Genomic DNA, 14,515 nt, shown 5'->3' with positions numbered 1-14,515 from the left:
GGGACGCTAGTCTGGTATTTCTATCTACCGTTGTACCCTGAGTTTATCTCTCCGATTTCAACAAAATTTGGAAGGTAGACTCAGTCCATGATTCCGAGCTGGAAAAACCTCTCCCTCCTCTCCAGATGTGTCTCCAAAATATTGTATGGATGTGTCCGTTTTGTTAAAAAATATATTAAGAAAAATGTGTAACAAAACGGACACATCCATACAATATTTTGGGGACACATCTGGAGACCCTGTTTTTCCAGCTCGGATCCAAGGGCTGAGTCTACCTTCCAAATTTTGTTGAAATCGGAGAGATAAACTCAGGGTACAACGGTAGATAGTAATGCCCAGTCTCGTGTTGTCTGGCTGCTGGCGCGGTGGATACCGGCGGTGGTGCTGGCGGCGGGCGCGCGCCGTGCCGCAGCTCGCGTTGAAACAAAAACGTCGCATTGGAAATTTGTATGAAATCTCTTTGCAGGCCGCTATAGTGACCGCGCGCAGGCAGGCGAGCCGCAGCGCCTGCAGCGCGATACTTCTCGGCCTATTATTTGTAACATAATGTCAATATTTCATGTCATGTTTGAGAAAATTAAATATTTCATCTTTGGAATATCTATGAACGTTTTTCGAGTTCGAAACGTATTAGCCATTATTATTTGAGTAAGTACTTAATACTTTGGTGGATTCTGTTCCAGCGGCTAGTGTAAATGTTGATCATTTAGTTATCGAGCCTGCTTACCTCGGGGGCTGCGTCACAGGCCGGTGCCCAATGATGCGCGTGATTGAGTTTAGGAGCGCCATCGCCGTCGGCCGCTCTCATTGCTTCCGCTTCAATCACCTATGTCGGTTATTTTCGTTTTAAAACTACCCCACTGTTCTTGCGAGGTTCTTGCTAAGCCCATTACAGCCCATAGAGCCCAAATTATATTTAGATACTAGCGTTTACCCGCGGCTTCGCACGCGTAAATCATTAGATACAGCAGTTGAATTGAAATTCCGGGATTTTGTTAAGTTCTCGTTGGAATTCCCTAAAATTACATAGTGGTTTTCATTGACGTTAAATTAAAACACCCATGCCAAATTTCATGGCTAAACAAACACAGCGGTTATTATTTAGAGATTTTATCCCTACCTACCTTACCTACTTGCTTGCTTGTTACAGAAGTTCTTATTCCGCAGGAATTTTAATTAAAAGCTGTTCTTATTAAACTAGCTGTTGTCGGCGATTATGTCTACGAAAATTTTGTTTATCGGTATATCGCAGGAACTAAACAATTTTCCGGGATAAAAACGAACTCATATCGTTCTCAGGCTCTGAACCTACCTCCTTGGTAAATTTCATCTAAATCGGTACCTACAGTTATTTAAGCGTGCAGAGGTAGGCAAACAGACAGATGGACACAGAGTTACATTCGCATTTATAATATTAGTTAGGAAGTAAGGATAGATCATTTAGTAGGTATTATTAAGGATTTGTACTGCGCTAAATTTCAGCTTTCTGTTGAGCGTTGACGAGTCTGTCAACTCAGTAGGTAAGTCGAAGCAGTCAGAACTTTTTTCTTTAAATAAGTTTTGTATATCAACTTCATTAAACCAAGTTATAAAAATTTACAAATGTAAGCTAGACCTTATTTACTTATATTTTATATTGTTAAAGTATTTGTTTTCTGTTTTACGACGCTACAAAGCTGTCATTGGCGTTTTATACACGCGCTATAAAAGTGAGATGGGAGCCACAAAATACGTCATTTTGTGTATCATTCAGTTTATATCTTTTTTAAGCGGATTCGTAAAAGCCAACTACTCGGATAGTCGCGGAGAGATTAAAGTGGATCATTTTAGTTTTATTTACTTTGACTTTGATGTTTTCAAGAACTTAACCGTGTCAAATAAATTCAACGTTAGCTTGACGTAAGCAGAATTCAATGAGGGTTTTCACAGAGGCGAAATTTCGCTAGATGGCGTTAGTACCTATCGTGAGGTCCACTTGACTTGACGTTTGCTTGCGATTGGCTCATATTTAGTTTTTTAACCAATCACTAACACCTCTGTGAAGACCCTCATTAAGTTTTGCTTCCCCGCAACCACATTTCAGGATATTCGAATGAGCGCAACTATCATCTGATTTCAATGAGGGCTACTTGAGAGGCGAACTAGATGGCGTTATTATCGTGAGGTTTTTTTTGACTTCAGACCGTAACGTCAAAAAAACCTTACGATACTAACGCCATCAAGTGATATTTCGCCTATCAAGTAGCCCCCATTCAATTACGCGATCTAATCAAACACGTGAGCAAAGTCACGGGTAAAAGCTAGTTATTTATAAATAGAGTATTTTATAAACTTTAAATCTAAAATTTCTAAAAGTGGCTCCGAAACGGTAACGTTTCGTGTGCTCGGCCTACCCAATTTGGGAATACAGGCGTGATGTTTGTGTATGTGTGTGTGTGTGTGTGAGTATTTTATAGATAAAGTCTTAGTTGTATACGGTGACGTCCAGACACGCCTATAGCTTTGAACTTATTTATTTCTTTTCACCATCAACTTCATCCAGCGGTTACATTTCTTTTAACCAAATCTGTTTAGATGGCTACATATATAGCTGTGCTGTTCGTGATGGCGACTATCTACATTTAATTTACTTTGGATTTGTATGGATATATAATCCAAGAACCTATGAATAATAAACACCCTTTTGCGCTCTTAGAAATATGACGCGTGTATTTTGCGGCACGAGTTAGTAAGTCGCGTCTTAAGATGCACTATGGGAGTAATAGTGGCAGTGAAGGTAACGCCTCGTCCCGGTGGTCGTTAGTTAATATTTGAGTGGGGGCGCAGTGCGCAGGGCTTTAAATAAAACATGCCTACCGACCGAACTGAATATTTCAGGCCAGCTGGTGGCCCTTCAGCCTCACAGGCTGAATTTGAGAGTAGACGGCCTGACTCCAGCGGCTTAGCTACCATATGTATTGCAGATACTCACCTTAACTTTTTCGCTGGATTATTCCATTCGCTGTTCTTTTAGAAATAAACCAATCCTGAAATAACCGATAAAAGCATCTTGGACCTTTCCAGGCTATTTTCTTTGAACCATTCCGCAGTCGGCGTGTAAAATGGCGGATTTTATTGTAATATGTGTAAAGCTACGATTTCCAATGCTCCCTCCCCTGCCACTCCTTAAGCGGCGATTTGCATTATTTCCCGCGGACTTAAAATAAGGAGTACGTAAAATGTAAATTCGGAACCCTCCTGAATGCAAAGTTCACGCTTGATTTTATTTCTATAGACCGAACGCGTGCTGAATATAAAAAATCCTTAATGAGCTTTAATGAAATTTCATAAGTTCATCATGGTACTGTTTTGATGTAATAAAACTATATACCTAGCGTAAGCTACAATCCGTAATGTAAATCCGTTCTTAGAAATTCCTATTCCGTGGGTATTTCGCAAAAGCCGTCCTTATTCCTTGTCTACGATATAAAAGGAGTCCTTCTATGCAAAATTTCAGCTTTCATGGTCCGATTTCTTTAAAACTACTTAGTGCGGTAACAATACCTAATGTAATGGTGAATTGTTTTTTAAATACAATGTAAGTACTTAAAATCATTTGTTTCACCAATCTGTTAAGTTCCTGTTGTCTTATGCAGATGTCTATGTCGGCGGCCGATCGTAAGATCCGCCAGATCACGAAATTCCTAGGCATATCGTGAAATGGCGCCATTTCATGATATGCCTAAAAGTTGGCCAGGCTAATCACGATGTGCTTGAGAAACAATACGGCAGATCGATTTGAGCAACGCATTCGTCGATTTTCCTGCTCTATACCGGGCACATCGTGATGTGGCGAAAAGAGGAAAAATGTAGGTACGACGAGCGAAGCGAGGAGTGGTTAGTATGAATTGTGAACCGTTTACCTTTACTTGCCCGAATATAATTTGCCCGAATTTCACTTGCCATATCAACGTTTGCCATAAAATATATAAAACCGTGCTGTTTTTAGTTTTTTTTAATGTCATGATATAGAATGCAGTACGTTAGGTAAGTTTAATATCAACTCTGAAGAAATTACTATTTCAGAAATAAATTACTTTATGGCAAATGAAAATTCTAGAAAACGATACATTCGGGCGTATGAAATTCGGGCAAACGATACAAAACCATTGTGAACACAACGCACGAGCCGAGCGGCCGGCGAAGTGCCAGAATATGGCGGCGTTTCATGATATGCCTAGGAATTTCATGATCTGCCTAAACGTCATTAGGCAAATCGTTAAACAGTGAGTTTTTAACGATATGGCGGATGTCCTTAGTCAATTCATGAAATAGCGACATTTCACGATATGCCTAGGAATTTCGTGATTTGGCGGATTTTACGATCGGCCGCCGACATCTAAAACGCCGTTGCTGTTATTTTTTTCGATTAAATTTATATTTCGAAAATAACAAATGAACTTCGTCAAAAAATTATCTGAATTATTTACGACATAAAATCCTTGAAATATATTTAAAGTCCATTTTGTAAAGCAGTTAAAGGGACTATTTATTGGAGTGGAATGGAAGCGTTTGCTCCCGATTCAACTTTCGTATCTAACTCGTTTCAAAGTTGTGCGGATTGAATATCTTACTCTAAATTGCAACCTTTTTATTTGATGAGTTTTATTATTTTCGAGGCACGGCGCCGAATTTAATTATGATACGAGAATTCATTGGTTTAATTGAAATTAGCTTGAGCTCCTTGAAGTTTGTATTTTCAAGGTGGCATTTGGACAAAGAAAGAATAATTAAGTAAGACTGATGCAAATGCAAATCAAATCATTCCTAACTTTCCACTCTATACTTACTCGTACTGTGGTCTCTACCTACGTCTTACCTACCTACTACTACTATTCTTACAGCTGGTATGATCCTACAATTTGTGTAACTAGTACAAATACCTACGATCACTCATGATTACAGGGTGAGAAATATCTCAGCGTAGGTACCTAAGATGTGTGGTATACATTCATTTTGAAATTTACTTGTAGGTATTTTGATTTTATTGAATTTTAATATTTTTTATCTTATCTGAACAAACCATATCAAAAATTAGTTAATTTCAAATTAATTATTGTGGCGTCTCGTTGCATTTTTTTACCCGACTGCTCGAAGAGGGGTTATGTTTTTCAGTGTAGTGAGCGTCGTTCGCCACGGCTCGGCGCACGCGGCGTGCGCGCTGCAAATCTAGGATAACGCCTCGTTGCACCCTGCTCGTTGCCTGCTCTCCGACCTCTCTGCTCAAGCACTTTTATAAACATCTGCCTCTTCGACATGGCGCATAATTTTATCAGATTTCTGTCTAAAATAAGCAACTATTAAGGAATAAGTAGGTACACGAGCAAATTCCTATCAAGCTTACGGTACGAGTAAGAATATAACAATGTTTCAAACTTACATTGTGCACTGAAACTTAGCAGATGTTTTTTTTATAATACTTCGAACGGGACCATACTAAATAAATTCACGAACTTCGTGTTAAATAACAATTTAATATCCAAGTTATAAAAGCCGCAACTTTGTCGAGTCGGGCAGAACTTGGCGAGTGTGTATTACGGAACCTTACGTAGAAGACCGCACTTATCCCTTCCCGGCAGACCCACCCAAAAGTTGTTTTGTGAAATAATTGGCCTTTGTGATCTTCGCTAATTTGATCAATTTTTCTTTTTAAAAGTAAAGCTGGCAACAAAGAAGCCTTGCCTTATTACTTAACTTTATGCTCCAATAACGTAACGAAAATTGAGTATTAATTGATGTTTTAAAATATGGAAGTTGTTAATTATTTTTTTATAGCCGATGTGAATTTCGAGTCCATTTATGCCAGAATTTTGCTTTACGTTGGATATTACCTAACGTGACCATTTATTTTTTGATTCAGAACGGGACATTAGTTTATTTAGGTCAATTAACAGGTAGTCAATGAAAAAAAAAACACTTTTAAAAGACATTTATTTAGAAAAGGTTAACTGTTATTATATTACAAATGAAAAAAAAATATTCAAAATGTTTAGTTACATTTATCAGAGGAACAAATTTGCTTTAACACAGCTGGTGATGCTTTTAAGTAAAGAATGAACACTGAACTTGGCACGTTTTTTATGCTCACCTTAGTTATCAACATCGCCTTTAGAACTGAATTTTCGCGCAATTATTGAAAACGGGACAATTTCGCGTCCCGGTTTTCATTTTGGGGACACCGGGACTCGTAATCAAAAAAAGGGACAGTCCAGTTGAAAACGGGACGTCTGGTCACGTTAATATTACCTGAAGCCATGTTGAGTTTTGTGGTTAAGTACGTACCTAATGGATATAATAAAGTGTTCTTCAATACAGAATATATTTGAGTGTACCACGAGGTATCCACTTATTCCGAATCTAAGTCTGAATTTAATAAAGGCCTCTCGTTTTTGGCTTCTCCTTTGTCGGCGACTGAAGGAAGCTCGATTTCAGGACAACACTCGACGCGAGAGACGCTGGAGTGGCAATATATTTGCGAGGGCGAGGGCTTTAGCCAAATACAAATAAATTGGGATCGTTATGTCTAGCTTTATTTAGTGCACCTCGTTAACTATCGTCGCATTCATTATTGTAAACTACGAGTAGGTAGTACTAAATAGAATAATGTGCAGTAAATGTGTTACGCTGCATTTTTTAGTCAAAAATATATGTTTAACAGCTTTGAAAATCCAGTAACTAATTAGTTAGCACGTTGTGGATTAAAAATTTGTATCTAAATGTTCTTTAAGGTGCAATAGCTGATCAATAATTAGTTATGCCTATGGTGTATGGAATATGAACGCACGGAGCTAAACTAAAGCACCTGGGACCATTTGTCTGAAATTAATTAGTCGTCGCCGTGCCGTAATAGTATCGGAGCGGAATCGGAAACATCTCCAAATTGTTTTGAGAGGATTTACGAACATTACCATTTAATTCCAGCGAATGTTTTCCGCTGCCTGTTTGCGCGGCCTGCCCTAACATTTATTTTAAAACGCAATGCCAAAGCAATTATGGTAATGTTCCAAACAAACATGACGCTGATAGACACCCCATTAAATAAACATTTATCAGACAATTTCCCTTTTACGTTAAATAAGAAAAAAAAACAACTAAGTGCCAGTTGGACTCGGCCACTGAGGGTTCCGAACAAATTTAAAAGCAGTTCTATGAAAAATTAAATTATTTCATTATCAAGTCGACGCGTATGTTTTTTTTTTGTATGACCACTTTTTACAGAGTAATCCGATTTTGATAATTCTTTTTTTTAATGAAAAGCATGTACTCCTAGGGTGGTCCCTTTAAAATTTCGAAAATAAAATTCTACCCTAAAACAGAGGATGATTGATTGGTCACTCATTGACCAAGCATTTTTTTACAGATCGAAGTGAATTATGTGATAAAATATGTAAATCTACATATGTATATAGTACAGTCGACCAAGAAATTGGTTTACCACCCTAAAGTTTAATGTCATTTGTAGCGCTTAAAACGTCAAAGCCTATTTTCACTCACAAGTCAATATGACAATCAGCCTTATTGTTTTATTTCTGAAGTAGGAACTGTCATTAAAACTGGTAAAGCACTTTCTTGGCCGACCATACAATCACTCTACTTTACAATTAAATTCAACTTGACACTTCCACGCGTTCCGTAGATAACGGGTCTTGATAGACAGACGGACAACGGAGTGCTTTTATAAGGGTCACCTTCCATAGTACAGAGCCCTAAAAGATAATAAATGTTTCAAAATTGCTTCACCAAGAAAGAGTATTTTAAATGGGTTTAGTGAGACATTTAACCAGTAGTATACTTTGATTGTAATATTATTATCATTGTGTGTAGTTAATAGACTTATGTTTTGGATATTTGTATTATATAAATTGTGCGCTATAAAAATGCAGTAGGTAAGTCTATTAACTACACACAATTATTATAATACTAGCTTTTGGCCGCGGCTCCGCCCGTTTGGTATTCGGTTATCGCGCGCTGTTCCCTCGGGAACTGTGCATTTTCCGGGATAAAAAGGAGCCTATAAACTATCTCTATGCCAAAAATTACGTCGATCCGTCGCTCCGTTACGGCGTGAAAGACGGACAAACATACAAACATACAAACACACTTTCGCATTTATAATATTAGTATGGATACAGTCATTGTTATTGTATACTATTACGGAACAAGATAACCCAAACCCATGAAGACAAAAGACTTCATTCATTTCACTACCTACATCTACACCACGTCCAATTTAATTGAATAGCTATTTCCACTTTTAATTGGATCGTAGTTGGTATTATTTCCCTGCAACGATTAATAATTAACCATTTCATTATCGAATTTGACTACCGATAATAAAATAAAATTGATTTATGAATTACGTAACGTTAATTTGGTAGGGAAAACGATGAGTGGTCGACGGAATGATATAGTTATTACCCGTTGAAAATGTTATATTTTCTGGAATAAAAATATCCTAGGCCGCTCCTAGATAATGTTCTATCTATATATGCATTTTTTATCTACAAAAACAGTCATTTATTCAAGTAACATAAAAAAACAAAATATAAAAATACTCCTTACTGCAATATTTATGTTTCGTTAAAATCTATGCAACCGTACACTCATAAATGAGCTACAAGCAAACAAAGAAAAGAAAGAGAACTTACAAACGGTCACAATTAGTTAAAAATTTAATTAGAGTATATATATGTACCTAATAAAGCCGTGGTGGCCTAGTGGTTTGACCTATCGCCTCTCAAACAGAAGGTCGTGGGTTCAAACCCCGGCTCGCACCTCTGAGTTTTTCGAAATTCATGTGCGGAATTACATTTGAAATTTACCACGAGCTTTGCGGTGAAGGAAAACATCGTGAGGAAACCTGCACTAACCTGCGAAGCAATTCAATGGTGCGTGTGAAGTTCCCAATCCGCACTGGGCCCGCGTGGGAACTATGGCCCAAGCCCTCTTGTTCTGAGAGGAGGCCTGTGCCCAGCAGTGGGACGTATATAGGCTGGGATGATGATATATATGTACCTATCTATATGTAACGATTTTGTGAACTGTAAACCTATTTCCAATACGTAAAATAGCAAGGTTGTGGATATGGATTGGATATGGTTTGCGATTATAGGTATGCTTGATGCTACAACCTTGCCAAATTCATGCATTTCGTTACTTTAAATTTCAATCCATTTAGTTCTTTTCTCTCGCCGTCTGCATACAACCAAAAGCGTGACGATGAATCCAACTGTAACGCCTCGATATAAGAATTATAATTGGAAAGGTTTTCCACTAATTGGTTATTTCACTGCGGGAAAGTAATTACACGGCTTGTTCTTTCGTTTGATTGATGTACTAATTGATTTATATTGCCTTGCTATATTTCCCTGCACGGTGTGGAGCATGGTAGTTTACGTAACCTATGTTCTTTTACGTATTTATTTATATAGTTTACGCTTCACTTGTACTAAGTTTAAGCGTATGTCACGGAAATACGTATTCGGATTATTATTACGAAAATTTCAACGAGGAAGTAAACAGTAAGTTTGATTTTACCTAATGTAGCCTTAAGCAGCAATTATCACTGCTTTTTTCAGACCGAAAGCCGTGGTCTCATATTATTATTTTAATTAGGTATTTGTGATTTGTCACATTTGAGTCTGAATTTTCACATAAAGTAGGTTAAAAAAACTACAGAACTAAAAATTTAAGCAAACTCAGATCATAAGAAGATATATACTTATTGTATTTCCGGATAAATAAAATCTTGGGCTCTTCAAGTTACTGAACCAGTGAGATACACCTTTACATCTGGTGAGTTAGGGTTTAATCACGGTCAGTAACAAACAAACTTATATCCAAATAATTTATTTTTTTCAGAAGCCAGCGGACTGTTCACACATTGTTTAGGGGGCAGTGGAGTGTGTTTGCCAAGTAGAGTATGTCCCTGGGATAAGATTTTGGATGACAAGAGCGAACAATGTATGGAGCAAGGCGACAATTTGCTTTGCTGTGCGGTGGCCATAGTACGCATGCCTGTCAACCTTTTCGATAACTATGAGTAATATTTAAGCCCTGTTTTTACATTAGCGTTGCCCACGAGTTGTAAGTGATAGAGCGGCCAGTGTACCTATATGCTTGCATGATATTTCTTGTGAATGTAAACAGGGATTTAAAATACTCAGATAGTGAGATCAAACGATATTAAATTACCAAATAAGTACGCGAGTGTACCTACAGTCATTTCGTGTAGAAAAAGTGAAGGTCAAACAAAGCGAAGTAGGTAAATATCATTCCGAATAATATATATAAAATTGAGTTTTATACTTTGAGGTGTAATTTTATACACCTTTGCTACCTGCCTTGCCTGTTACCTGCCAAAGCAACACCTACTTAAATTTCGTAGTTGGGGATCGTTCTTACCTGTGTTAGGAACATATACATGTAGAAAAAAATCAGCTTTTATAAGATAAATAAATAAATATCATGGGACACTTGCCACCAATTCACCTAGTCCCAAACTAAGCAAAGCTTGTACTATGAATACTAAGATAACGAAGGTCTGACCGCGCCGGCTCTTGATCCATAACTATGTTTACCTCACTACTCACTACACCGAATATTTAGTACACACAGGAAATTACCGGACAGGAAATTGCTACGTCGGCTTAGCTCACCCATTCATCATTAACGTACAGCATTCAGTCCCGTTTCGGCAGGCAGTCAGAATTTAATGTATCGGAGATGAACTCAGAGGTTTATGATGATTTACTCGTAGCTGCCGATTGATGATTGCCCTCGATATGTTGTCAGGCGCGCACGTACAGTCACCTGCATTGCAATGGGGTGCTAACTTGACTGCACTGCTCGGTCTTGGGCCGTAGGCATAACATTAAGTAGTTTAGTTTTTAATTTAAGCAGGATACAATTGTTCTAAATAAAAGTGAGCGCAGTATTCGCCAATAAACGTCATAGATTGACGAAATTAGTGGTGTAACTAAAACTATGTACCTTTTTTGAGAATAAATTAATAAAAATAATTAATATTAACCACACCGGAGTCTGAAAACATATCTTAAACGTCCTACCGGCCCTAGGAATAGAAATCAAGAAATATAATCGTATCAGATATTTATGCACGCTTTACAGTGTCAGGATTTGATACTTCTTCCAATAACTTGGCTCCGAGGCAGACAATTTTAGTTTCTATCGCAGTTCCGCGACAACCCACCGAGATAAATGATAGACTTTGAATAACAGCAAGTCTATGAACAAAACATCATCCACCATGTCATTTTGTCCAGTGTGTAGGTAGGTTTGCAGGTGGTAGGACCTTGTGCAAGGTCCGCCCGGATTGCTACCACCATCTTGCTCGCTAATCCTGCCGTGAAGCAGCAGTGCTTGCACTGTTGTGTTTCGGCGTGGAGAGTAAGACAGCCGGTGAAATAACTGGCACTTGAGGTATTCCTTCTTTGGCCTCTAGGTTGGCAACGCATCTGCAATACCCAGGTGTTGCAGTTGTCTATGGGCGGTGGTGATCTCTTACCATCAGGAGACCCACTTGCTCGTTTGCCATCCAGTCGAATAAAAAAAAAAAAGGGTATGTCGTTTTGTCCAAATATAAACAAAAAAAAACATTTCTTTCTAAAACAGCTGATAAACGTATTAACGTTAGATCATATCATAGTTCATTAATTTTAATAAAAATAATTACAATTACCACATAATTCACCAAAAAACAGATGAAAACAGTGTATATTTAAAACTTTTGTGGGCATGAATCATGTCCAAACTCTTTACTCCGGCTCGATTGAACCAGTTGGGGTCAGCGTCTCACAGAGTTGTGAATATGGCCACCGTGACGTGTTTCAGTGTCGGAGACTTCGTTACAGCCCGCCAATTTCAAAATAAGCCATATATGTAATTTTGTACGTATTTCCCTTTTATGATACCCATCGCAATACTAACGACATAATCTGACGTCGCACTGTTATCCAAACTTGACTAATGAAGTTTAGTTAAGCCGGCTCGTGCGATCCAATCTCCCATCAGGCCTAATCCCTGGATATTGGAGCTTGCTCTAGATATGATCTTTATTTTTGTACCTAGATGTTTTATGTTATTAACTGTGACAACTTGTATCTTTAGCGATATTATCGGGAAATAATTTTAGAGACCATGAAATGAAAAACGTTGTAATAGATCCATGGGATTGGTTTTTAAAATTATATTAAGTACATGAAAATACCATTCGAAAATATAGGTAATACAAAACTGTGTATTGCTTCAAAACCGCAGCTCTTATTAACTTTGATATCTATGCTGAATTTGTCGACCGCATAGCCTAGTGGTTAGAGGACCCTAGTCAAAATACCACAAACGGGACTTATCACGCTATTATTACACAAGTAATATTTACCTCGACGTTTCGGCAACGTTACAGTTGCCGTGGTCACGAGTAGACTGAAATGTGTGTTGCCGAAACGACGAGGTAAATATTACTTGTGTAATAATAGCGTGATAAGTCCCGTTTGTGGTATTTTGACTAGAGGACCCTAAGCTTGAGAACCCAGGTTCGATCCCCGCTCGAGGTAGATATATGAAATACACGAATGTTTGTTCTCGGGACTATATTTATATAAGTAAACTATGTATTTTTCGATTTAAATATGATTATCCGTTGCCTAGTGCCCTTAACCTAACGTTTGCTTACTTTGGGTCTAGGTCAATTTTATTGGTGTATTTGGTAGTGTGATATTTTTACAAATTAATTTACCAAACAATCAAAATCTATATTAATCCAATTATATATTTATACTATTATCAGTATACTCATAAGATCACATCTGCGGTGTCCTGGTAATTGCAGATAACTTTAAGTTTTTGCTAAAATGCTGATATGTGAAACGTATAATGTGGGTCTATATCGACTGGTCGAAAATTGTTAGTCATAATGTAATGTTTGTAGTAATGTAATGTTTGACATAACTCTTTTTTTCTCTGAAACCATTTAGTTTTCAGAATTGTTATAAAATAAACCTAACCTAACCTATAGAGTTCTACCACTGACCATTTATTAAAAATGTATGACAAATGTAGGTACGGTTTCAGCGGGATTTTTTGTATGACGAACAATAATTATGACAAACATTACATTATGACTTATAAAATTATGGCAGTCAAAAGGATCCCCTATAATGTAAACGGACCTTATTAATTCTTTAGTGGTTGTATTGTCCAAATTCGCGCAAATTGTAAAGGTACATTAGAGGCAAGCAACAAACGTCAATGCCCTTTCCAGGCGGCGGCTAATTCCGCCGTTCGGATATTGCAATTTCCATCCAGGCCGGTTAGCATGAGAGACAGTGAGTCACTTTTGGTATACATGTCTCTTTCCAACTGCTATCGTAATGATAGAGACGCACTGCGCGACAAGGGAGAAATTGGAACCCGCACAACATCTCTTCCATTTCGTTTCATATCCTACTCCACTATAACAACCTTTGACATTTCTAAAGCAATCTCTTGGTATTCCAAGATGCAATGCTGCGTCAGTTTCGTTGGCTACAGGGAATCGAATTCAACTTGCGTAATCGGCTTTATTTTACGCTGTCATTTCATTTTTCTGTATTTTATTTGTCAATTTGCGATACATCTCGGTTTGAAAATCTTCAATAAAGATAGAGGTAAATTTTTGATGGCAATTAAAGTAAAGTAATTGTACTCCTAATGTCCATGATTTACCTGTCTATCGCATTAGGTAGGCAGTACTTTAAACATTGCGTAACAACATTGTTTTGATTGAAATTTATAGATACTTACATCATTCTATCTAACCATTATGCATATGTATTTATTTTACAGATTCATATTTATATACGTATTGGCTTGATAGTTTCTCTTGAAGGAAATAGTTGTGTGTCCTACCTGGACGGAACCTACTTTATAGAAAAACAACGAAAAACTATTGATAAAAAAAGACTACCAATTACTAACTTATACGCGTGATTATGTCATCAAATTCTACAGCCTATTCATAAAAAACGTGACCACGAAAATTGAGCCGATTCGAAACGCTCGAACAAAGACCCGAATGAGTAACTGACAACAAACTGACCTGACAGTACCCTTAGTGTAAGTTTTCGGTTACAAAATACGACTAGATCGCGTTCGCGTTTAAATCTCAATTTATATGGAAACACGATCAGCGCCTCTAGCGGAACGTTTGTGATGTTCGTGTTTCCATACAATTTGAGATTTTAACGCGAACGCGATCGAGTCGTATTTTGTAACCGAAAACTTACACTAAGGATACAGATTTGCAACCCGATCGTCGCACGGGTGCGGCAGTCCTATACAATTAGTCCGTCCTCGTATGGGTTTAACAGAATTTCCTGAGGAGACTTTCAGATATATTTGTACACGACAACAGACAGACAAACTTTGATAAACTCCTATTAGTTTTATATCGTTGCTACCTTCGTTTCCGCTCAGT

At 37.7% G+C, this 14,515-nt stretch overlaps 1 protein-coding gene and 1 long non-coding RNA gene across 2 annotated transcripts in view; one reads left to right on the top strand and one right to left on the bottom strand.

Moving 5' to 3' along the window:
* LOC141426800 (alpha-tocopherol transfer protein-like) overlaps positions 1–9,177 on the bottom strand; it is a 321,849-nt gene extending 312,672 nt beyond the window's left edge. The window contains exon 1 of the mRNA XM_074085982.1: positions 9,171–9,177. The gene's annotated coding sequence lies outside the window, so the exon portion shown is untranslated. The remainder of the gene's footprint in view (positions 1–9,170) is intronic.
* A 169-nt stretch (positions 9,178–9,346) lies between these two features.
* On the top strand, positions 9,347–11,070 carry LOC141426803 (uncharacterized). Its single transcript, XR_012451259.1, has 2 exons — positions 9,347–9,560; positions 9,901–11,070. It is a non-coding gene; the product is annotated as an uncharacterized lncRNA (long non-coding RNA).
* The last annotated feature ends 3,445 nt before the right edge of the window (positions 11,071–14,515 follow it).

This window comes from Choristoneura fumiferana, chromosome 3, assembly GCF_025370935.1.
Source record: "Choristoneura fumiferana chromosome 3, NRCan_CFum_1, whole genome shotgun sequence".
NCBI lineage: Eukaryota > Metazoa > Arthropoda > Insecta > Lepidoptera > Tortricidae > Choristoneura > Choristoneura fumiferana.
The sequence above is the reverse complement of the archived record's forward strand: the minus strand, read 5'-3'. Positions and strand labels throughout refer to the sequence as shown.